This window comes from Musca domestica, unplaced genomic scaffold (genome assembly GCF_030504385.1).
Source record: "Musca domestica strain aabys unplaced genomic scaffold, Musca_domestica.polishedcontigs.V.1.1 34, whole genome shotgun sequence".
Classification (NCBI taxonomy): Eukaryota; Metazoa; Arthropoda; class Insecta; order Diptera; family Muscidae; genus Musca; species Musca domestica.
The window spans coordinates 9,061,589-9,088,037 of NW_026712313.1; the positions used below are offsets into that span (position 1 = coordinate 9,061,589).

Here is a 26,449-nt window from a genome sequence, read left to right on the forward strand (position 1 = left end):
CACTCACACATCCATCCTTATGTGAAGGATATCATTTTGCTCCTTCACCATCAACTACATCATGCATGTATCGTTTAAATGTTTGACTTGTTTGAGTTTGACACAGTTTGACGATGAATTCAGTTTTGTGTTGAGCTCTGTGCCCCATATCTGTTCTGGGTCCCAACATTGTCGTTGTCGTCGTTTTTGTTATTTTTGTTATTTTTGTTTTCCTCCATATTATTTTGCCCAAAGATGTAGCCGGGCTATGATGTAGATGGCACATGTGCAAGCATGAGTGTATGTGTGTATATGTGATTGTGATAAAGTAACAATAACAAATTTCAATTTGCAATAAAACAATGTTGTTGTTGTTGATTTTATTTAAGTGTATGGGGGCTCATAATTAATGTGGGACATTGGGGTGTAATGGACTTTCAACAAAAAATTTTACTCTCCTCTCGGAGTTTGTAAAATTTCTATGAAGAATCCCAACTGGAAGACTGTAAAGACTAACAACTGGAAGTGTGTAAAGACTCCCTACGGGTAGTCTATAAATACTCCCTTCTGCAAGTCTACTGGGAGTCTATAAAGACTTCTTACTGTGAGCCTGTAAGTCTGTAAAGACTCCCTATTGGGAGTTTATAAATACTCCCTTCTGGGAGTCTATAAAGACACCCTACAGGGAGTCCATAAAGGCTGCCTACTGGGAGTCTATAAAGATTCCATCCTGGGAGTCTATAGAGACTCCCTTCTGGGAGTGTATATAGTCTCCCTTCTGGGAGTCTATAAAGACTTCTAACTGGGAGCCTGTAAAGACTCCCTACTGGGAGTCTGTAAAGACTTCCTACTGGGAGTCTGTAACGACTCCTTACGGAGAGTCTGTAAAGACTCCCTATTTGGAGTCTATAAAGACTCCCTATTTGGAGTCTATAAAGACTCCCTATTTGGAGTCTATAAAGACTCCCTACTGGGAATCTATAAAGACTCCGTCCTGGGAGACTATAAAAACTTTATCTTGGGAGACTATAAGGACTCCCTCCTGGGAGTCTATAAAGACTCTATCCTGGGAGTCCATAAAGGCTCCCTACTGGGAGTCTATAAAGTCTCTCTATTGGGAGACTATAAAGACTCCCTACTGGTAGTATATAAAGACTCCCTCCTGGGAGTCTATAAAGACTCCCTACTGGGAGTCTATAAAGACTCCCTACTGGGAGTCTATAAAGACTCCCTACTGGGAGTCTATAAAGACTCCCTCCTGGGAGACTATAAGGACTCATTCCTGGGAGTCTATAAAGACTTTATCCTGGGAGACTATAAGGACTCCCTCCTGGGAGTCTATAAAGACTCCATCCTGGGAGTCCATAAAGACTCGATACTGGGAGTCTATAAAGTCTCTCTATTGGGAGTCTATAAAGACTCCCTTCTGGGAGACTATAAAGACTCCCTTCTGGGAGACTATAAAGACTCCCTTCTGGGAGTCTATAAAGACTCCCTCCTGGGAGTCTTTGTAGTCCCCCAGTAAGTAATCTTTGTAGACTCCCAGTAGGGAGACTCCCTTCTGGGTGTCCACAAAGACACCCTTCTTGGAGTTTATAAAGATTCCCTTTTGGGAGTTTATAAAGACTCCCATTTGGGAGTCTATAATGTCTCACTATTGGGAGCCTATAAAGACTCCCTCCTGGGAGTCTATAAAGACTCCCTGCTGGGAGTCTATAAAGTCTACCTACTGGCAGTCTATAAAAACTCCCTTCTGGTAGTCGATAAGGACTCCCTACTGGGGTCTATAATAAAGACTCCCTACTGGAAGTCTATAGAGACTCCCTACTGGGAGTCTATAAAACTTCCTACTTAAAGCCTATAAAGACGCCATACTGGGAGTTTATGAAGACTCCCTATTGGGAGTCCATAAAGACTCCCTATTGGGAGTCTATAAAGACTCCCTATTGGGAGGCTATAAAGACTCCCTATTGGGAGTCTATAAAGACTCCCTATTGAGAGTCTATGAAGACTCCCTATTGAGAGTCTATGAAGACTCCCTATTGAGAGTCTATGAAGATTCCCTATTGGGAGTCCCCAAAGAGGAAGTCTCCCAATAGTCTATAAAGACTTCCTTTTGTGAGTCTCAAAAGATTTCCTATTGGGAGTCTACAAAGAGTCCACTTAGGACTCCCTTGTAACGTTATAGGCTCTTTGGTGGCAGACCGCTTTTAGAGCTTTTTAAAATTAAATTCTTATATCGCCATGTCTGCTCACCATTCTACTCTAAGGTCCTTGCCTCCCGGTTTCATCTCTGTTTTCTGACGTTAATGGCATTCTTTTTTATCATAGTCTGTGTTGTTGTTGTTTTTGGTTTTTTCATTGCTGTCGTTATTTTCAACAAAACAAAATTCTCATTATAAATAATTAAAACTGAAATACGAAACAAAAATATATTTCGACATTTTTGTTTAACGGTCATTTTCATATTTATATTTATGCCAACCAAACAGACCCAGAACTTGTTGTTTGGGTGTGTGTGTGTGTGAGTGTGTGTGCGAGCGTAAGTGTGTTGCTGTGGTGTACTAATTAAAAATAAAATTTGCAATTAAATTTCATAACGAATTAATTATTTTATGACCGAGCATGACAATAGCATTAAACAATAAACATTGTTTGAAGGGCAAACTTTAAGAGAACAAAACTTTGTGTTTTGGAAAAAGGGGGAATAAATTAGAAGTTATGAACACTTCTCTCTATTCCTTGGTTTATGATCATTTTTATTTTCATACAGGGTGCTTAGAAATATTCTTCCAGAGTCCATGCTTGTAAACCCGATGGTCCTTAAAAACAATTCTTTAAAAAAATTCAATAAATGAGTCCCCCTCCTAAGAGAATTAATCCACACCGTGTTTCGCTAATAAATCCCCTCCACAAACTCCTCCATTAAATGATATATAGGGTCTGTTCCGTACTCTATTTTTTTTTCTCGATTTTTTTTCCTAACTTACTGTACTCATGCTCTGTGTGGGTGAATAACTAAACGACTGAATGACTGAATGATGAATATTCACTTAGCACCGCCACCACCACCGAGTAGTACATTTTATTTGATATGGTATGCGGCAATTTGATATGGGGCTTGTAATTTAATATGTGTGACTGTGTGTGTGTGTGTGTGTGCCATAGAGCCACATGGACACACACTGTGTTGTGTTGCTAAACTTTATACACATGTTAGGGTAGATCGTGTAAGAGGAAGTATTTCTTTGGCTTTCTTACGTACTGTTGCGCTAATAAAAAACAGCAGCGAGTATGGAGAGCAAAAAACGAAGTCAAGCAGACAGGAAGTAAATGAAATAGTTTGATATGGATTATTTTACACACAAGACTTGTTTCTTCAACAAACACATGTTAAGCGGAATGAACAGCTTGCGTGGAAGATAGCTTGACGTGAAGTGTTAAGGGATTTTACAAAAAAAAAAAAAAAAAAAAAAATAATAATAATAATATAGCAATAGCAAACTCTGAGTATCAGCCGACAGATATAGGGGACCGAAGTATTTCACTTCATCTAATATTCATGAAAATATTAGGATGTGAAACTTGCAAAGAAAATTCAACACTTATTTCCAATTTTATGCAAATAATTGTTAATGAAAATGTTAACCACGTGTGGGGGAGGTACCAAAAGAGGCGGCCTCATAAATTCCACATTCACATCAGATCATTGGTTAGACATACCAATATCATTGGATATTTAGACATACCAACTGTGAAGTGAATCGCTAACTTGTTTAGCAAGTTATGCATATTTCGCATTGTATGATCGTTTTGGTCATTCAAAATTTTGACCCGTTGGGGGCTGGTACCAGAACAAGGTTTTCGATATCTAACATCTTCAACCCAGATCTGCTGCTAGAAGAAATTTGAAACGTGTGAAATTGGAAGAGAATCCGATGCTAAATATGCATTTTATTGCGGTTTTGTTATTTAAAATGTTGACCCCTTTATGGGGGAGGCCCACCAAAAGGTGTGGACCGATATATCTCTTCTTCACACCAATTAGTAAAAAATGTTGACCAGTTGTGGTGAAGGTACCAGAAGGAGTCGTCTGATATATTCCATCCTCATACCAGACCTTGTGTTAATAAAAATATTGGGATGTGCGAAAATTGAAGAGAATCGTACCCTTAGTTCACATTTTATAAGTGTTATAATTATTCAAACTTTTGACCTTTTGTTGGAGAGGTACATGATATTGTCTTTTAGACTATTTTTTCACTTGACATATGCCTGATACAAATATTGGAATTGGGAAGTTTGCACAAAATTGAATGATAATTTCGCGCTCTATGAGGCAAATTATTTTCTATTATAAATTTTGAACGATTGTGGGGAAGGTACAAAAAAAGTGGACCGATATTGCTCATTTCCGAACTTGACCTAAGTTTGATGATAATATTACGATATACCAAGTTTGGATCTTATCGGATACTACCTTCGAGAGTTATCACTAGTCGGCCAGACAGACAGACGGACGGATGGACACCCCTAGATCAACCCCAAATAAAGTAAAATGGATTTGCTACGAAGAGACCTAGAGTCAAAAACCGTTATTTCGAAGAGGCACGTTTTGGCCTTTGTTTCTGAGAGGGCCCTAAAAAAATATTCTTAAAAATCCACATTTATTTCTGAGAGGGTCCTCAAAAATATTCTTAAAAAAATACGTTTATTGCTCAGGTGGTCCTCAATGATATTCTTAAAAATCAACATTTATTGCTCAGGTGGTCCTCAATAATATTCTTAAAAATCAACATTTATTTAATGCCTGAAAAAATATTCTTTAAAAAATCCACGTTTATTTAGTCTTTGAAAAAATATTCTTTAAAAAATCCACGTTTATTTAGTCCTTGAAAAAATATTCTTAAAAAATCCACGTTTGTTTCTGAGAGGGTCCTTGAAAATATTCTTAAAAAAATCCACGTTTATTTAGTCTTTGAAAAAATATTCTTTAAAAAATCCACGTTTATTTAGTCCTTGAAAAAATATTCTTAAAAAATCCACGTTTGTTTCTGAGAGGGTCCTTGAAAAATATACTTAAAAAAATCCACGTTTATTTAGTCTTTGAAAAAATATTCTTTAAAAAATCCACGTTTATTTAGTCCTTGAAAAAATATTCTTAAAAAATCCACGTTTATTTAGTCCTTGAAAAAATATTTTTTAAAAAATATTCTTTAAAAAATCCACGTTTCTTTAGTCCTTGAAAAAATATTCTTTAAAAAATCCACGTTTCTTTAGTCCTTGAAAAAATATTCTTTAAAAAATCCACGTTTCTTTAGTCCTTGAAAAAATATTCTTTAAAAAATCCACGTTTATTTAGTCCTTGAAAAAATATTTTTTAAAAAATATTCTTTAAAAAATCCACGTTTATTTAGTCCTTGAAAAAATATTCTTTAAAAAATTCTCTTTAAAAAATCCATGTTTATTTAGTCCTTGAAAAAATATTCTTTAAAAATCTACGTTGTTTGGTCCTCGAAAAAATATTCTTAAAAAATCCACGTTTGTTTCTGAGAGGGTCCTTGAAAATATTCTTAAAAAAATCCACGTTTATTTAGTCTTTGAAAAAATATTCTTTAAAAAATCCACGTTTATTTAGTCCTTGAAAAAATATTCTTAAAAAATCCACGTTTGTTTCTGAGAGGGTCCTTGAAAAATATACTTAAAAAAATCCACGTTTATTTAGTCTTTGAAAAAATATTCTTTAAAAAATCCACGTTTATTTAGTCCTTGAAAAAATATTCTTAAAAAATCCACGTTTATTTAGTCCTTGAAAAAATATTTTTTAAAAAATATTCTTTAAAAAATCCACGTTTCTTTAGTCCTTGAAAAAATATTCTTTAAAAAATCCACGTTTATTTAGTCCTTGAAAAAATATTTTTTAAAAAATATTCTTTAAAAAATCCACGTTTATTTAGTCCTTGAAAAAATATTCTTTAAAAAATTCTCTTTAAAAAATCCATGTTTATTTAGTCCTTGAAAAAATATTCTTTAAAAAATCCAGGTTTATTTAGTCCATGAAAAAATATTCTTTAAAAAATCCACGTTTATTTAGTCCTTGAAAAAATATTCTTTAAAAAATTCTCTTTAAAAAATCCATGTTTATTTAGTCCTTGAAAAAATATTCTTTAAAAATCTACGTTGTTTGGTCCTCGAAAAAATATTCTTTAAAAATCCACGCCTTGGATGGTCCCTGAAAAAAATATTCTTTAAAAATCCACGCCTTGGATGGTCCCTGAAAAAAATATTCTTTAAAAATCCACGCCTTGGATGGTCCCTGAAAAAATATTCTTTAAAAATCCACGCCTTGGATGGTCCCTGAAAAAATATTCTTTAAAAATCCTCGCCTTGGATGGTCCCTGCAAAAATATTCTTTAAAAAATCCACGTTTATGTAGTCCTTGAAAAAATATTCTTTAAAAAATCCACGTTTATTTAGCCCTTGAAAAAATATTCTATAAAAAATCCACGTTTATTTAGCCCTTGAAAAAATATTTTTTAAAAAATCCACGTTTATTTAGTCCTTGAAAAAATATTCTATAAAAAATCCACGTTTATGTAGTCCTTGAAAAAATATTCTATAAAAAATCCACGTTTATGTAGTCCTTGAAAAAATATTCTATAAAAAATCCACGTTTATTTAGCCCTTGAAAAAATATTTTTTAAAAAATCCACGTTTATTTAGCCCTTGAAAAAATATTTTTTAAAAAATCCACGTTTATTTAGTCCTTGAAAAAATATTCTATAAAAAATCCACGTTTATGTAGTCCTTGAAAAAATATTCTATAAAAAATCCACGTTTATTTAGTCCTTGAAAAAATATTCTTTAAAAAATCCACGCCTTGGATAGTACTTGAAAAAATATTCTTTAAAAATCCGCGTTTATTTAGTCCTTGAAAAAATATTCTTTAAAAATCCACTCTTTTGGTCATTGAAAAAATATTCTTTAAAAATCCACTCTTTTGGTCATTGAAAAAATATTTTTTAAGAAATTCACATTTATTTAGTCCTGTAAAATATATTCTTTAAAAAAATCCACGCCTTGGATAGTCCTTGAAAAAATATTCCTTAAAAAAATCCACGCCTTGGATAGTCCTTGAAAAAATATTCTTTAAAAAAAATCCACGCCTTGGATAGTCCTTGAAAAAATATTCTTTAAAAATCCACGCCTTGAATAGTCCTTGAAAAAATATTCTTTAAAAAAATCCACGCCTTGGATAGTCCTTGAAAAAATATTCTTTAAAAATCCACGTTTATTGGTCCTTGAAAAAATATTCTTTAAAAATCCACCTTTATTGGTCCTTGGAAAAATATTCTTTAAAAAATCCACGTTTATATAGTCCTTGAAAAAATATTCTTTAAAAAATCCACGTTTATATAGTCCTTGAAAAAATATTCTTTAAAAAATCCACGTTTATTTAGTCCTTGAAAAAATATTCTTTAAAAAATCCACGTTTATTTAGTCCATGAAAAAATATTCTTTAAAATTCCACGTTAATTTAGCACTTGAAAATATATTCTTTAAAAATCCACGTTTATTTAGTCCTTGAAAAATATTCTTTAAAAAATCCACGTTTATTTAGACCTTGAAAAAATATTCTTTGAAAAATCCACGTTTGTTTAGTCCTTGTAAAAATATTCTTTAAAAAATCCACGTTTGTTTAGTCCTGTAAAAAATTCACGCCTTGGATGGTCCCTGAAAAAATATTCTTTAAAAAATTCACGCCTTGAATGGTCCCTGAAAAAATATTCTTTAAAAATCTACGCCTTAGATGGTCGTTGAAAAAATATTCTTTAAAAAATCCAAATATATTTAGTCCTTGAAAAAATATTCTTTAAAAATCCAAGTCTGGAGATCTGTTGGTCCTTGTGAAAAAAAAAATTCTTTAAAAATCTACGTTTATTTTTAAAATTCTCTAACAATACCAAAATACTTTCCATAAATACTTGAATGCTTACGCACACTCATCTCACATCAATGGTCATATATACAAATATTCTCATACCCCTTTCTCAGGCAAAGTCCATTGACCACTCTCGACTCGGTACTTATGCCAAGTCCATTTGTTAGCAATTAAATTTTTACTAAGTGTCCGGTTTTTTGTTTGGATTTCTATTTAACAAAAAAGCAGAAAACGAAAATAAACATTTATAATAAGGATTGTAATACAAGTGGTTTCGAATCGTTTGACAATGTACTGTACCCATACACACACACACACACACCCATACATTCACATATCAAATATACCAAAAATTATTTCAATACGTAACAAAGTATTTGCAAACATACTTTGGAGGAGAATTTCTGTTTTTTCTTTTTTTTTTTGTTGGTTCTTCTTGTTTGGTTACCAAGATTATCCATCTCCATGGTTGGTCATGAAGGGAACACACACAAACACATAGATATGCATTACATATGTATGTGTAAGTTTTTCTGTTATTTTAACAAATAAGTAGATTGTATTTGAAATTGAAGCTCTCCCCCCCCCCCCCCCCCCCCCTTCCTCCGCCTCCTCTTCGTCTTCCTCCTCTTAATTCTTCATCTTCTTGGCCTTTCTCTACTTTTTCTGCTGCCGTTGTTCTAAATGCATTGCATTGTAGTACTACAACTGTTGTCGACAACAACAACATCAGCAGCTTGAAATTCATGTTTCCGAAATCTTGAACTTGTTTTCACTGCAATTTACTCGTTCACTCATTGTTTTCTGGGTTAAATATATACATATTTCGTTTTGTATGTTGATATATATCTGGGTTTGTGTTTGTGTGTATGTTTGTTGTTGTCGCCTCGCATGCATGCATGCAATTTTTGTGGGTTACACAGCCATCCTCTTCGTGTTATACCTCCCCAATTGGTGCTGTCGGTCGGTTGTTCTACCAAATGTGGCATTTTTAACCCAAAAATCAACCGAGTATAAGACACAAATACCAAACAATTTTTTTCTGATACCAATCGTCATGTGTGGTATTGGTATTGTGGGTATAGTGAGTTTGTTGATCGGTTTGTGAGAAATAGTAATAATAATAATATAGTAATAACAAAATAGTAATAATAATAATATTCTTTAAAAAATCAACGTTTATTTAGTCCTTGAAAAAAATATTCTTTAAAAATCCACGTTTTTTAAGTCCTTGAAAAAAATATTCTTTAAAAACCCACGTTTTTTTAGTCCTTGAAAAAATTATTCTCTAAAGAATCCACGTTTTTTAAGTCCTTGAAAAAATTATTCTTTAAAAAATCCACGTTTATTTAGTCCTTGAAAAAATATTCTTAAAAAATCCGCGTTTATTTAGTCCTTGAAAAAATGCTCTTTACAAAATTCAAGTTTGTCTAGTCTTTGAAAAAATATTCTTTAAAGAATCGATGTTTATTTAGTCCTTGAAAAATATTCTTAAAAAATCCACGTTTATATATTCCTTGAAAAAATATTCTTTAAAAAATTCAGTTTTTAAAAAAAATATTCTTAAAAAATTTACTTTTATTGGTCCAATAGTTTTTGAAAAAAAAAATATTTAAAAAATCCACGTTTATTGGTCTAATAGTCCTTAAAAATCCACGTTTATAGTCCTTGGAAAAAATATTAGAAAAATCCACTTTTGAAAAAATCCACCTCGAAAAAAACATAATTTAAAAGATCATACATTTTTTTGGTCTAATAGTCCTTGAAAAAATTATTTAAAAGGTCCACGTTTATTGGTCTAATAGTCCTTGAAAAAAAAAAAAAAAAAAAAATAATTAAAAAAACACGTTTTTGGTCTAATAATCCATGAAAGTAATTATTATTAACCACCACGTTTATTGGTCTAATAGTCCTTGAAAATAATTATTTAAAAAATCCACGTTCAGTGGTCAGTTGGCCCTTAAAAAAAATTATTCAAAAAACCCGCGTTTGAGACTTGAATGCTCCTTGAAAAGAATTTATTCAAAAAATCCACGTTTGTGGCTCCTTGGAAAAAATTATTTAAAAAACCCAGGTTTAAGACTTGGAAGGTCCTTAAAAAAATTATTTAAAAAATCCACGCTTATTGGTCTAATAGTCCTTGAAAAAATTATTTAAAAAATCCACGTTTATTCGTTTAATAGTCCTTGAAAAAAATTATCTAAAATATCCACATTTAGTGGTCTGTTGGTCCTTGAAATAGTTTATTCAAAAAATCGACGTTTGAGGCTTGAATGCTCCTTGGAAAAAATAATTTAGAAAATCCAGGTTTAAGACATGGAAGGTCCTTGAAAAAATTTATTAAAAAAATTCACGTTTTTTGTTTTAATATATATATAATAATCCACGTTTATTGGTCCAATGGTTCTTGAAATAAATTATTTAAAAAATCCAAATTTAGTTGTCGGTTGGCCCTTGAAAAAATTTATTAAAAAAATCCACTTTTGAGGCTTGAATGCTCGCTGGAAAAAATTATTTAAAAAATCCAGTTTTAAGACTAGGGAGTTCCTTGAAAAAATTATTTAAAAAATCCACTTTTATTGGTCCATTAGTTTTTGAAAAAAATATATATATTAAAAAAATCCACGTTTTTTGGTCTAATAGTCCTTAAAAATAATTAAAAAAATCCACTTTCATTAGTCCATTAGTTTTTGAAAAAAAAAAACATATATTTAAAAAATCCAGGTTTTTAGGTTTAATAGTCTTTGAAAAAATTTTAAGAAAATCTAGATTTTTTGGCTTAATAGTCTTTGAAAACGATATTTTGATAAATCCAAGTTGATTGGTCTGTTGGCCCTTGAAAAAATTTATTAAAAAAATCCACTCTTGAGGCTTGAATGCTCGCTGGAAAAAATTATTTAAAAAATCCAGGTTTGAGACTTGGAAGGTCCTCGAAAAAAAAATGTTTAAAAAATCCATGTTTATTGGCCTAATAGTTCTTGAAAAAAGTATTTAAAAAAAATCAACGTTCACTAGTCGAATAGTCCTTGAAAAACTTTATTTAAAAAATCCACATTTATTGGTCCAATGGTCCCTGAAAAATATAAAATATATGTAATCGAAGACTACGCTTCTGAAGGCCCTTGAGCAAATATTCTTAAAAAAATCATGATTTTTACTCTAAAGATCCTTGAGGAAACAGTTTTATAACATCCACGATTATGGCTCTTTAAGAAATATTCAAAGAAATCCAGTTATGGCATAACCATAAAAATCTCTTATTATGATTCGCATATTCCTTAAATGGAAAATCATTAACCGTCATATTATTATCTGAATGATCTGGAAAATCCATAGAAGTCAATAACTATAGCTTTGGTAGGCCCTGAGAAAATATTTAAGAAAATCTAAGATTATAGCCTTATGGCCTTTGGAGGAAATAATCCTTAAATGATCTGAAAGTCCTTGAAAATTTTATTGCAAAATATTCCATCTTCTGACTCTTTATAAGTCCACATTTATGTTTGCACCAATAAAGGGAGACTTCTAAGGGAAATATTTTCAAGGGACAAATAATCTTTCGAATTTAAAAGTATTTTTTTGAGGGCCAGAAAACAAAAAAACATGGGTTTTTTTTCAGGATATTGTTGAAAGTATCATCAGCCAAATGAACATGATTTTTTTAAGAATATTTTTCAAGAAGAATTCACCCATAAACGTGGATTTTTTTTTTGGAAAAAAAAATTCAGGCACCTTTTGAACGTGGTTTTATATGCCTTTATACCCACAGCCAAATAGCAAGAGAGGGTGTATATCATTTGATACGGTCAAGACGTGCCTAGTTGAAATAATAGATCCTAGGTCTCCCTGGTTCAAATCCGTTTCAGGACATTTGGAGTCGATCTAGCGATGTCTGTCCACCTGGCTGGGCGCACGATAAATCTCGAAGGGAGTATCCGATTCGGTTCAAACGTAGTACATCGTATTATTATAGTCAAACTTAGATGGAGTTCGGAGATGGGCAATATCAGTTCCTTCCTTCTGGTACCTCCCCACAAAATGTCAACATTTTCATAGAAGAAAATGTACCGTATAGAACAATGAATAATCATCATTTTTTTTTGCAAAATTTGCAAATCAGAGCATTTTTACTAGCGCTATATTTGGTGCGAAAATGAATAATATCGTCCCAGTCCTTCTGGTACCTACCCCAAAAACGATGAAATGTTTTAATAATTGTAACTATTTGAAAATGCGGAGTAACTATACGATTCTCTTCAAATTTCAAACATCCCAACGCAATTGTTGCTGCGAAAATAATACCCCTTCTGGTGTGGGGGAGGTAGCAGACAAATGATGCAGTCTGAACCACTTCTTCTGCTACTTCCCCCACAAAATGTCAACATTTTGAATAACTAAACCTTATTAAAATGCGAATTAAAAAGCCGTGCCTCTTCCAATTTTCCATAAATCAACTCCAGCCACAAATAGTGACCTTAATACCAAAAATCAATCTCTTCATCACATAACAAAATTTAGTACCATTTAGTCTTTTCGAACTTTTTGGTACATATTTTCCAAAACCAGTTGCAAATCTTAGCCCTACACTCTATTAACGGTGACCTCAATATCAACATATCAAATTTCCTGCTTAATCCGTTTACCCAAATCCAAATTGTACCACTTTTTGGTACCATTTAGTACAGTATTTTACCGTTCCCAACACCAGATACAAACGGAGAGCACAATATATAGAAATGGTTTTCCACTTCTCCCAATACCTAATTTAGTATTTTTCGTACGAATATAGTACACATTTACCAAACCACCTCCATATCTAATTTCCAGATACAAACAGAAATCTCAGTATCAAATTTGAGAATCTTAGCTCTGTCACTGTATCCCATACAAAATTTAGTTCAATTTAGTACTTTTCCTACAATTAAATGACATATCACTGCAATCATTTTCATATCTCAATCCCTAATACCAACAACCGCAGTATCAAATGTCGGGATTTCAGTTTTATCTCTACGCTCAAGACCCAATATAGTACCACTTAGTACTTTTCGTACAATTATAGTACACATTTCCAAAACCACATCCACATCTTAACCATACACACCAACACTGACATCTATATCAAACTTTAGGATTTCAGTTCTATTCCCTCACTCGGTACTAAATTTAGTACCATTTAGTATTTTTCATACAAATATAGAACGCATTTCCAAACCAACGCCAAAAAATCTCAAACACAACTTTCATCAGCCAACTAAATTGCAAATCAGGATTTTATCTTTATTCCTTCACACAATACAAATATAATATTATTCAGTACTTTTCGTACAATTGTACTACAAATTTCCAAAACCAACCAGCTCTATATTTTCAGGCCACAAATGACAGACGACTTTAGTACCTAATTTCAAATTTTAAGCACCATCTATTTATCGAATACGAAATTGTACCAAATTTAGTACTATTTAGTTCGTTTCGTGCACTTATGGTACGTACTTCCAAAAAACCCCTCGATATGTCAATTCCTGATAACAACAGAGATCTCATTATCATATTCGAAAATTCCAGCCCTATCTCTTCCACCAGTCTAGTACGAATTTATTAAGCATCCTTTATACCAGAATCCTACACTCCCACAGTAATCCCAATTCTTTATCGGTTCGCCTAAATACAAATTGTACCAAATTTAGTTGCATATAGTACAGATAAGCACGAAGTTCCAAAACTTCCTGCACAACCCAATCGTACACTTCAACAGAAATCTTATTTCCAAATTTTAGGATTCCAACTCTATTGGTTTTCTCAACATTTAAATTATTCCAAATTTAGTATCATTTAGTAAACATAAGTACGCATTTCCAAAACTACCTACATTTCTCAGTCCTAGAATGTAAATCGAAATTGTACCATTTAGTACTTTTCGTGGACATAAGCACACAATTCGAAAACTTCTTCCATATCACAATCCTACATAGGCCAATCCCACACTCCGCCAGTAATGTTAATTTCAAGATTTTAGATGTCCTCCAAATTCAAATTGTACTAAATTTAGTACCGTTTAGTACTTTTCGTGTACTTTAGTACACATTTCCAAAACTACCTGCTTACAACGACTCTACTCCTCAATCTTAATTCCCACTCCAAATTTCATGTTTTTAGTTCTAACCGTTCACATGATACGAAATAGTACCAAATGTAGTACATTTTCGTACACTTATAGTGCGAATTTCCAAAAACCCTTTGCTACATCTATCATAATATCTATCAGTGACCCTCATTCGAAATTTAAGAGTTTTACCTCTACTGCTACCTAAATTAGAAAGGGTACAACATTAAGTACCTTCAAATACTTTTCGTACCGTTTTTTCTTATAATTCCCAAAAATCTAGCCTTATTTGACCCATTCGGACCAAGAGTGACCCGCTCTCAAAATTTCACGAAATGCCTATATTTTAACAAAAACGATAACCCCGATATCTCCCAAGTCTGGTTTTTTAAATATTGACCTAGTGTGTTGTAAATTCGTCCAGGTCTAACTTAACACATATTTATACTTGTTTTCCTATTCTGCCTGCTGCTGTTGCTACATAGTCGTCTTCTTCATCTCCGACATGCATGCATTTATGTACGAGACTTTTGTTTGGAGGTTAAACGAAATGTTGTTTTGGTTTCCTTCTATTTTTTTTTTTTTTTTGAATTGAGTGTTATTTTCCCTTCTCTTTCCCCCTCTCCCTCCCCTCGCCCACCACAAAATTCCTTTTCCAAAGGATTATGTTAAATTTGAAATTGTATGCAGAAATTTGTTATTGTTCAAGAGAGAGTGGTGGGGGAATGGAAATGGAGGTCTGGAGGCTGCTTAACACTTCCACCCAAACCAGCAGCAGCACTTATTTGTTTTTGTGGAAAAGAGATTTTTGAGATTTTGGTAAAATTTCAATAAAACGTAGTTCGATTTTTTTCTTCTTTTTTTGGTATTTGTGGTGAGCGGTGGTGGCGGTACGTACATCGATTCGAACGACTGGATAACGAAAACTAAAAATAACTATCTGGGCCAATCTTGTATAAGATTTGCATAGATTTGTTAGCGTTGAAAGGCAATTGTAAGGAAAGCAATCGAAAACAATTTGCATTGAATTGAAATTGATTTTGAATTTTCAGCATCATAGACGAGGCGAGACGAGACGAGACGACAACGGCGATGACGGCAGAGACGACGATTGGTTGAAAAAAACGGGAAAAAGGCAAACTATTGATTCTTTTTCTATTATTATATTATTTCAGATGAGATTTTTCGTAGCTTTTATGAGGGGGTTATTTGAAATGATAAGAGGGATAAAGGGGAAGAAGGAGATTGGGAAGAAAAGGAACACAGTTTGGAATTTTAAAAATAAATAAATTTTAAGGACAATTGTCCCTTGTAAAAATGGGTTTCCTCAAAATATTTTTCTTAAATCTTGAATTTTTGGAAATATTCTCTGGCAGTTTGGCAATTTTTTGGATTTTCCCCCATATTTATATATATATATATATATATATATATATATATATATATATATATATATATATATATATATATATATATATATATATATATATATATATATATATATATATATATATATATATATATATATATATATATATATATATATTCTTGATCAGCGTTAAATTCTAAGTCGGGTTAGCCATGTCTGGGCGGATGTATGTCTGCCTTTTATTATCTTGTTAGAGATCAATCTTCATGTGACAGGAGGCTAAGGTTTGACATAGAACTGCCTCTTGTCTGCAGTCAGACCAAGTTCAAAGATTAGCTAGGTCTACTTCTTCGTATAGCCTCCATATAATTGTACTCCAACATTTTTGGTATTTTGACGACCTTAGCCTCATTTTCCAGCGGAATAGCTTACAATTCGGTATTTGGAGTATAACAGGTCCACTTTTTCATATGGGCCCCATATAATAGTACCGCCCCTTATTCCACATTTTGATTATTTTAGTAGCTTAAAATTCGGTATTCACAGTTCATAATGGCTTTTATTACCCGTAGCACATCATTGTCTTTATTGATACACGTTTTCCTAAAGCGCCCCCATTTAATTGTACCACCCGATATTCAGTATTTGAACGATATAAACCACATTTTCTAATGAAATTATTAAAAATTCGGTATTTGGACATCGTAAAATGTTCTACTCCTGTAGGTGGATAATAGCCTACGTCCTTCCAAAATTCAGTATTTCGATTATTTTAGTCCCATTTTTTACAGAGCTTTTTGATATTTGGATTATATGCTCCTAACGAAAGAAGTGACGCATACTACGCGGATACTGAAATTTCGACATTTACAGACATATTTTATCGACTTGGTCCAAATGTGGTACATCGTAATCCACTCCACTCTAGTACCTCCCCTGCAAAAGTTCAACATTATAAAAAAACAAGCTAGAAAGCATTAGTAATTTTTACCGAAAGATGTATACCCTCAGCTATTGTCCTCAAAATATTGAGCCTTTATGGCAGAGGCCAATATTGTGCATTTCGAATTTGATCCAACGTGTCAGATTTGGACTATATCGACTACTTCTTTAACTCTATATAAGAGCTCCATGTACCAGATACCGTGGACCGAAGTATTCCACTTCATTTTGACCGCTTTGTTGGTGAGGTACCAAAAAGAGGGGACCGATGTACTCCATCTTCACTCCAGATAATTTTGTGGGTCGAAAAAGTTGGAAGCTCGATTCATGTTTCATGGTTATTCAAAATGTTGTCCGCTTTATAGGAGAGGTACCAGAAGAAGTGGTCCGATATATTCCATGTTCACACCTTATATTGTGTTGATAGAAATAGTGGGATGTACTAAATTTAAAAATATTCAGATGTTCATTGTTTTACGAGCTCCATGGCAATTCAAAATGTTCACTCATTGTGGGTGCGGTACAAGAAGAAATGGACCGATATACCCCATCTTCATAACAGATTTTGTGTTGGACGTCATATAGGAATGTGAGAAATGTGAAGACAATCGGACTCTTACTTAAAATTTTATACACGTAATAAGTATTCAACATTTTGACCCTTTGTGGGGAGGACCGTGATATTATCCATTTTCGCACTCGACCTAGCACTGACAAAAATATTATGATTTGCAAAGTTTGCACAAAATCTAATAATACTTTCTCCTCTCATGATATAATTTATTTTCTATGAAAATTTTCACCTTTTGTTAGGGAGGTACCAGAAGGAGAGGATAGTATCACGATGGACCATGTTCGGACAAAATTGGATACTCCATTCAAGAATTATTGTGCTCACCAGACAGACGGACGGACGGACAGACTATATCGACTCCAAATGTTTTGTAACGGATTTTTTTCCAAAGAGATCTATGGTCTAAAATCGTTATTTCCATGAGGTTGTATGAAATGATACACAGGGTGAGATAAAAAAACTGCAAAAAAGTAAAACGCCATAATTTTTACAATTTTTTTTTTTTAACTTTATTCAATGACAGCAAAAAATGTCGGAAAAAGCATCAAATTTTAGAATAAGTTTAGATTTGTTCGAATGGGTCAGCTTTTAAGAATTATGGTCTTCAAACGGTCAATGAAACCGTTACACGCTGCCTCTGCTGTTGCTCTGCGGCATTTTGGCCTATTCCCCGTGAAGCGCTGGTTGAAGTGATCGACATTTTGGTATTTTTTAGTGGCAACCTTGCTTTCAAAATACTCTAGACACAATAGTCCAACTGATTGGTATTCGGAGATTTTGGTGGATATTGTACGCTGGAAATGAAGGGAGGAACCTCATTTTGCAACCATTCATGGGTGGCACGTGCTCTGTGCGATGGACCTGAGTCCTATTGGAATGTCCAAGGACTGCGGCCAAAATGTTTGCGTGCCTAAGGCTTTAATACACCCTCCAGAATATTTTTTTGGCGATAATATTTGGCATTTATTCTGATGCCACGGTCGATTAATACGAGCGGAGAGGGACCATCGGCTGTTATGGCGGCCCACACCATCACCATGGCCGAGTCGAAATTCTGGTGACCAACCGAGGATGCACATTTTCAGCTGACCTCTTTGGCAAGTAAATACGATAATTTTGTTTGTTTATAAACTGCGGGACAAAAAATGTTTTCATGGTTTCTCATCGGAGAAAACCAAATTCGGCAGTTCAACACTTTCAGCTAAGAGAAGGAACTCTTTTTGAGTCTATTTTCTTTTTGTTGCGGTGTAAGTTCTTGCACTTTTTGGAATTTCAATGGCTTCACCCCGAGCGCAGTTTTCAATATTTGCCGAATGAAATATTGCGATACTTTCAGCTCACAAGCCATTTTCTGTCACTGCCACTGCGACGCGGTTTTCGATCAAGTCGCTTCTTTACTTTTCGAACCGTCCACTTCCTTGACGTCGGGCTACGCTACTAGCATCACGGTACGGTGGAGCGATGCTACGAGACACATACGATTTATTCACATTTAAATGCTGGGGTCCTCTAACGATGGCTACTTGTGGTTCTCCAGCCAAATATAAAGAAATCACACTATCACGCTTGAATTCCATCACAAATAACTTTGTTTCTGGAAAATTCTCACCAAAATGCTTTTGTACGCTTGTAAACAATATAATGAGCTGTCACTGGAATAATTTTAACAGCTGTCGGACGAATGGCTCAGAAATGTCAGCAGTCTGAACTTTGTTGCAGTTTTTTCATCTCACCCTGTATATCGGTTTGAAGAAATCTGGTATATCCTGGTTTTTGTAGTAGTCCCTTCGAATAAAATAGCCAGGCTCATCGCAAAATCAGATTAAAATTAGCCACGTCTGAATATATTTCCAAAAATTGGAATGTTTTTAGTGAACTAGAGTTGTTTCGCTATGGGGTGGTTATATGGGGTAGTACCAAGTGTTTCAACGTCACCGACAATTATCAACAAGGAGAATTGAATACACAAGCCATCAAAAATATTGGAACTATATTGAGGTGAGCCTTAATCTTCACTGAGTTAAGTTCTCTGAACAAGTAAATCAGTCTTTTGATGGCAAACTCATTAACCTCCAACAAAAGCAAAATTGTCCAATCAATGAATATCTTTTCAATTAATCAATGTTTTGCCGGCAATCTCAATTCTTCGTGTTACTTTTTCACCCCATTGTCAAATTAAATTTATTGAATAAATCCCCACAATGTAATCTAAATATATCTCAAAAACGTGTTGTTTGTAATCCCCAATGATTTATGTACCGACATACATACATATATACACGCAGATATTCGGCGAAAATACACGCAAAAGACCTTGAACTTCAAAATTTAAATTTTGTTTTCATTCAATGAAAAATGTGACAAGAGAAATGATAAATGTGTTCAAAACAAATTTATGTGATTACAGGCGGCGGAGTTGAAATCTGTCTGGAATAAGAAATGACAAAGTCTCAAAAAAGGAATGTTTTTCAGAAAAAATGTTCAAGACCTAATAATTTCCAAAAAAAAAAAAAAGAAATTACAAGAAAAAAAAGTTGTAGGTCCGACTGGGCCGATCTTTGAATACCCTCCACCATTGGGAACGAATTTGGCAAACTTCAAAAAAATAAAATTTGTTAAAGTTTCCATTAAAATCTTAAAAATACCGAATGTATCCGTTATATAGTGGACCTGCATAGGCAACTTTTGTCGTAAGCCATTAGAATATTTAAATGCAAACCTTGAAAAAAATCGGCGAATAATGTAGCTAAAATCATCAAAATACGGAATATAGAGAGGTATATTTATATTGGGGCTATACGAAGACGAGGACCTGCACAGACCTTTTTCTGTTTTAGGCTGGACTATCCATTACGAACTTCAAATACGACATCTCGAACAATTTCGGTGAATAATGTCGCTAAAATCATCAAAATACTGAATATCGAGAGGTCCCGTTACATGGGGGCTATACGAAGATGGGGACCTGCACTTACTAATTTCTGTCTTAGGCTGTAGTATTCATTACGAACTTTCAACACCAAATTTTATGAAATTCCGGAGGTATATTTATATTGGGGCTATACGAAGACGAGGACCTGCACAGAACTTTTTCTGTCATAGGCTGTAGTATTCATTACGAACCTCATAATCTCAAACAATTTCGGTAAATAATGTCGCTAAAATCATCAAAATATCGAATATCGAGGGTTACTGTTATATGGGGGCTATACAAAGACGTGGACCTGCACAGACTATTTTCTGTCTTAGGCTGTACTATCCATTAGAACTTCAAATTACGAATTTGAGACAATTCCAGTTCATAATTTCCCTAAAATCACCAAATACCGAAAAAATTTAGGACATGTAGGTCCACCAAAACGTGGACCTACATGACCTATTTTTAACACCAAAAGTTATGAAGACATAATACACGTTTGAGTAAAATTTTATCAATCTACTTTATATCGTTCGGATACTGGAGTCATTTCCACAGACGGACACACAGATTGACGGACAGACGGATAGAGGCACAGACGGATGGACATTGCCAAATCGGTACAGAATTTTATGCTGACGAAGAATATATGTACTTTGTGGGGTCTAAAATATATATTTCGATATATAACAAACGGAATGACAAACTTAATATACCCTGTATACTATGGTGGAGGGTATAAAAAATAGACTAGAGACCGCATGTTAAAAATTAAAAAAAATTATAGCTATATCTGAACCGATCTTCACCAAATTTGACATGCTAGCTTCTAGACTCAATTCGGTGGCATGTTTGTTCAATCCCATTTGGGCAAATATTAGACGTTTGGTGCACAATAAAAGGTAAATATGGGAGCTATATCCAAATCTGAACCGATCTCGATAAAATTTAGCAAAGGTATTTCTGAGCTGCATTTGATATATTTCCCCGAATATTGTTGTTACAGACTGCATATTACGGCAGCGGCGGACAAAAATAACAAATCTGATGAACAATATATATGGGAGCTATAGCTATATCTAAATCGATTTCGATCAAATTTGGCATACTTATTTTCAGGCCTAATTTGGTTGTATGTGCAAAATTCCATACTATTCGGGCTGATATTACACGTTTGGTGCACAATTAAATGCAAATCGGACGAAGATATATATGGGAGATATATCTAAATTTTGACCGATTATCTCCAATTTCAATAGGGTTCGTCCTTAGGCCAAACAAATGTTGTTTGGAAAATTTCATCTCAATCGGATAATAAATGCGACCTGCATTTTGTTCACAGGAATACATGGACTGACGGAGGGACGGACGGACTGACATGCATAAATTAACTCAGAAAGTGATTCTATGGAGATCCTCAAAAGTAGCTATGGGTCTATCTCGCTTCCTTCTCCATGCAAATGCACAACGACATAATACCTTTACCACTATGTGGCGTAGGGTATAAAAACCCCTAATTTCCGTTGAATGGCAAACTTGAAATTAAAAATCTCTCTTTCTGAGAAAATAAAGATTTTCTGTTTTTTTTTCCTGAAATCTACGTCTTAACTCTTCCTACTTCTTCTCCTTGATCTTCAACGCATCTTCACATTCCAGAGCAGCAGCAATTAATTTCCATTGATTGAAAAATACTTTGTATTTATATTCGTTGATGTACTCTTTATCTTCATTTTTTCTTTTTTTTTGTGTTTCGTCTCATTAATAACTGAGTCGCAGCACAGCTGAAGGCAATGAGGAAAACGAAGAGTTAAAAAACCAAAATGAATATTTTAATTTATTTTTATGGTCTCTTAATTCTTTTGGCGACAATTAATTCAGAGCAGCAATTCTGCTGCTTTAAATTGGACCAACGTTGATAATTGGTAGCGACATTAAATATTCGCATAATTTTAATATGAATTTTGCATAAAACTAAAGCAAGTGGTTGATTTTTGGGAATTCTTTTGAAGAGAAGAGCTCGTGGAATTGTTTTCAAGATTAAGCAGAAAATATAATTTTATATAAAAAATGTAGTACAAAAATTAAAATATGAGTTGTGAATTAAGGAAATGGATTAATGGGTCACGTGCCAGTATTAAAATGTGGAGATATTAGTTTCAATTTTTTATATCCTACAACACTATGTGTTGGATGATCTGCGTAGAATCACATTCTAAGTCGATTTATGCATGCCCGTCCGTCTGTCTGCCCATGTATTTTTGTAAACAAAGTACAGTTCGCATTTATTGCCCGATCCAGATGAAATTTTGCACAAATCATTTGTTTGGCCCAAGGACGAACCCTATTGAAATTGGAGATAATCGGTCAAAATTTACATATTGCTTCTATATATATATCTTCGTCCGATTTGGCTTTTATTGTGCACCAAACGTGTAATATCAGCCAGAATAGTATGGAATTTTGCACATACAACCAAATTATGCCTGAAAATAAGTATGCCAAATTTCATCGAAATCGGTTCAGATATAGCTATAGCTCCCATATATATTGTTCATCCGATTTGTTATTTTTGTCCTCCGCAGCCGTAATATGCACTCTGTAACAACAATATTTGGGGAAATATATCAAATACAGCTTAGAAATGCCTTTGCTAAATTATATCGAGATCGGTTCAGATTTGGATATAGCTCCCATATAAAACATCGTCCGATTTACCTTTTATTGTGCACCAAATGTCTAATATTTGTCCAAATGGGTTGGAATTTGGCACTTACGACCGAATTGAGTCTAGAAGCTAGTATGTCAAATTTGGTGAAGATCGGATCAGATATACCCATAGCTACCATATATACTACTCATCCGATTTGTTATATTTGTTACCCACAGCCGTAATATGCACTCCGTAACAACGATATTCAGGGAAATATATCAAATACAGCTCAGAAATATTTTTGCCAAATTTTATCGAGATCGGTTCCGATTTGGATATAGCTCCCATATATATCTTTATCCGATTTCAAATTAATTGATACAAATGCTTAAAAGATACAAATGCTTCGGCATATTTAGTCCTTTGAACTTTAAATTATAATTATAATTATAATTATATAATTATAATTATATATATAATTATAATTTAAAGTTCAAAGGGATAATTAAGCCGAAGCAATTAGTATAATAATTATTATTATAATTATTATAATTATATTATTATTAATTAATTATAATTATAATTATATATAATTATTATAATTATTATAATAATTGTAATTATAATTTGTAATTAGAATTATAATTAAATTATAATTATTATTATTATATAATTATAATTATAAGTATAATAATTACAATTATACTTATATTATAATAATAATTATAGTATAATAATAATAATAATAATTATAATTTAATTATAATTCTAATTACAAATTATAATTACAATTATTATAATAATTATATATAATTATAATTAATTAATAATAATATAATTATGATAATTATAATTATACTTATAATTATAATAATTATAATATATATTTATATTTATAATTATTAATTATTATAATTAATTATAATTATAATAATTATAATTATTAATTATAATTAATTATATTATATATTATAATTAATAATTATTATAATTATATTTATAATTATAATTAATTATAATATTTATATATTATAATTAATTAATTAATAATATATCGACGGCCTTGATATTTCGTCAAAGAGTATTCTTCAAGTTCCCCATTTGTGGTAGTACATTATGCACATACAAATCACCTTACTTATCGATTGCAAATAATGTATTGGGTAATGTCAACTGAAGAAATATTCAATCATAATAAGAAATTGCAAAATCTAAGCAGATTATATATAAAGCGGATTGTTCGCTGAAGCCACTGATTTGAACACGAGTTGAATTCTTGTCATTGATATTTAAATCGGATTTTCATAATATTTTATTTTTCCCCATTTTTCTTACAGTGTTCCCAAGCTTGTGAAAGGCAAAAAATAAATAAGTAAATTGTTTAAAAAAAAATTGATAAAAAAGTTAACATAAAAATTAGCGAGTGAAAAGCCCAAAAAAGTGATATTTTAACAACATTCCAAGAAACCATTGAAAGGGTAAAGTGCAATAGCGAAAAAGAGAAATAAAAAAAAATCAAATACAAACAAAAAGTTGGTAATTGACTTCAGTGTTGGCGGAAATTGTTGGTGTAGCACCATAAAAACTACAACTTAATTAAAAACTGCAAAAATTAATGCAAAGTCAACAAGGAGATTAAATTCATTAACAAATCGAAAAACAAAAATAGTTTATTTGAAAAAAGCAGGCATTTGAAAAAAAAAGTAAAATAAAAAAAAAAATTAAAAAATAAAAGTGTGACATAATTAATTGCAATTTTTTTTACAAAACGAAAAAATACGAATAAAATATATAACACGTTTTTTATATAAAATAAAATTATTACATATAAATAAGCCAATCTACAAAAATCGTTAAAATAAGCTTAAAAAAAGTTGCTGCCTTTTTTCTTATCAATTATCCTTGAAAGCTCCTTAAAAAACAAACAAACAAACGTTGCTGTCTCCAATCAGGCATTGCTCCCTTGGTTAGTTTCCAAATTCCACGACAAGAAACCGGCCGTTTTATTTGTGAATCATTTGCAGTTTTACAATCCATGGACGTGTTCGTATTTTTTATCTGAAAAAAAAAATTCCTTGATTTTATTGATAAAACCGCCAGCAGCCGAAAAACAAACATAAAAAACCCCAAAACGAAACGATAACTGCTTAATAAAAATTCAACAATCCGCGAAGCAAAAAACAGGCAGCAGCTTTACAAACAACGAATGCAATAAAAACAAAAAAAAAAAAAAACCAAAAAAAAAAAAAAAAAACGAAAACAGAAAACAAACTTCAAGAGAGGAGATTTTTTGTTTTTGTTCCTCGTTAAACTCAAAGCTCAAAATTCCCAACGAACCAAATCAAGGATTATTAAGGATATTTTATTTTCCGTTTTTTTCTTTTGGCATTTTTTATTGCTACATCTTCTTCTGCGTCTTGTTTTGCCATCAAGAAAACGCCAAGAAAATACCCCCTCGGCTCATTTGAAATTTACATAAGCAAAGTAAGTACCGCAACCCGAAAATAACTTTTATTTAATTGTAACCCTTTTTTTATTTTTGTTGTGGAATAAAACGCGGCCCCTAAACTCAACTTACGTTCCCTTTGTTTTTGAGGGGGGTACATTTTCCCCTACTTTTATTTAAAGAACATCAAATAATAATGTTAATATTAATACCCCAAGGAGAATTGGTGATAAGTTAAATGCCAAGGTGTTATGCCGCATTAAGAAAAGCAAATAATGTCTTATGGCAGGGGGGGGAGTTTGATTTTTCATGGCTTTCCAAGGAAAGGGGGAAAGGGGAAACACAAGGGTCTTAACGTAAGGCATGTGGAGAAATATTCAATACATAACTATTAAAAACCATAATTTTGGAGATATGACTTCTAAAAGTCCTCTTAATGGGAATCCAGTTCATGAAACCTCACGTTGGGCGCCACTCATTTTATTAACCTCTCCTACGAATTAGAAATAACATTTTTTTATTAATTTTGCGCATTTAGAAAAGAGAAAGAAAGGGAGAGTTTATTTTTCGTACCTTGCAGGGGAGGGGGAAAGATTTACAGAAGGGACAGATATTCCGATACTAATATTAAACTGTTTAAAGTAACCATTTTGGATATTATATCTATAAAAGTTAACTTTATGGAAATGGATTTTATGCCTAACTCGGCCCCACGTTGGGCGCCACCCATTTTATATATTTCTACTATGAATTCCAAATAGTTATATTATTATTAAATAAATTATTCCGTCTTAAGAAAAACAAATAATGGCTTAAGTCAGGGAGAGGTTATTTTTCATACCTCGAAGGGGGAGGGCTAAAGGGACACATCAGGATTTAAAAATGGGATATGTGGAGAGATATTCAGATATTCAATAATAAACAATTAAAGAAAGAAATATGTTGTTTCTCTTGATTTCTTATGAAAATTAAATTCATGCTTAACACAACCCCACGTTGGGCGCCACCCATTTAATATACTTCTCCTATAAATTCGAAATAGTTTTATTATTATTAACTAAATTATTCCGCCTTAAGAAAAACAAATAATGGCTTAAGTCATGAATAGCTTATTTTTCGTGCCTTGCAGGGGAGGGCTAAAGGAACACATCAGGATCTAAAAACGGGATTTGTGAAGAGATATTCAAATATTTAATACATAACTGTTAAGAGATAGAATTTTAGATGTTATCTTACTTATGCAAATTATGCTATTCCAGAATTAACACAATACCACGTTGGGCGCCACTCATTCAATACTGGTCTCCCACGAATATATTTTTTTCGTCTATATATTTTTTAGTATAATATAAATTATTCTGCATTAAGAAAAACAAATCTTGTCTTAAGTCAGGGACAATTTATTTTTATTAAGAGAGGGAAAAGGGTCACGCCAGGATCTAAAAATAGAATACATGGAGAAGTATTCAAATATTCAATACATAGCAATTTAAAGCTAGAATTCTGGATGTTATCTTTCTAAAG

General features: G+C 32.6%; 1 protein-coding gene across 2 annotated transcripts in view; it reads left to right on the forward strand.

Moving 5' to 3' along the window:
- Window positions 1-26,449, forward strand: part of LOC101897758 (fibronectin type-III domain-containing protein 3a) — a 660,976-nt gene that overhangs the window by 221,471 nt on the left and 413,056 nt on the right. The window contains exon 3 of one of the 2 annotated variants that reach the window (XM_059125594.1): window positions 23,817-24,963. The exons of the other annotated variant lie outside the window; for it this stretch is intronic. The gene's annotated coding sequence lies outside the window, so the exon portion shown is untranslated. The remainder of the gene's footprint in view (window positions 1-23,816; window positions 24,964-26,449) is intronic. 2 annotated transcript variants of the gene reach the window in all.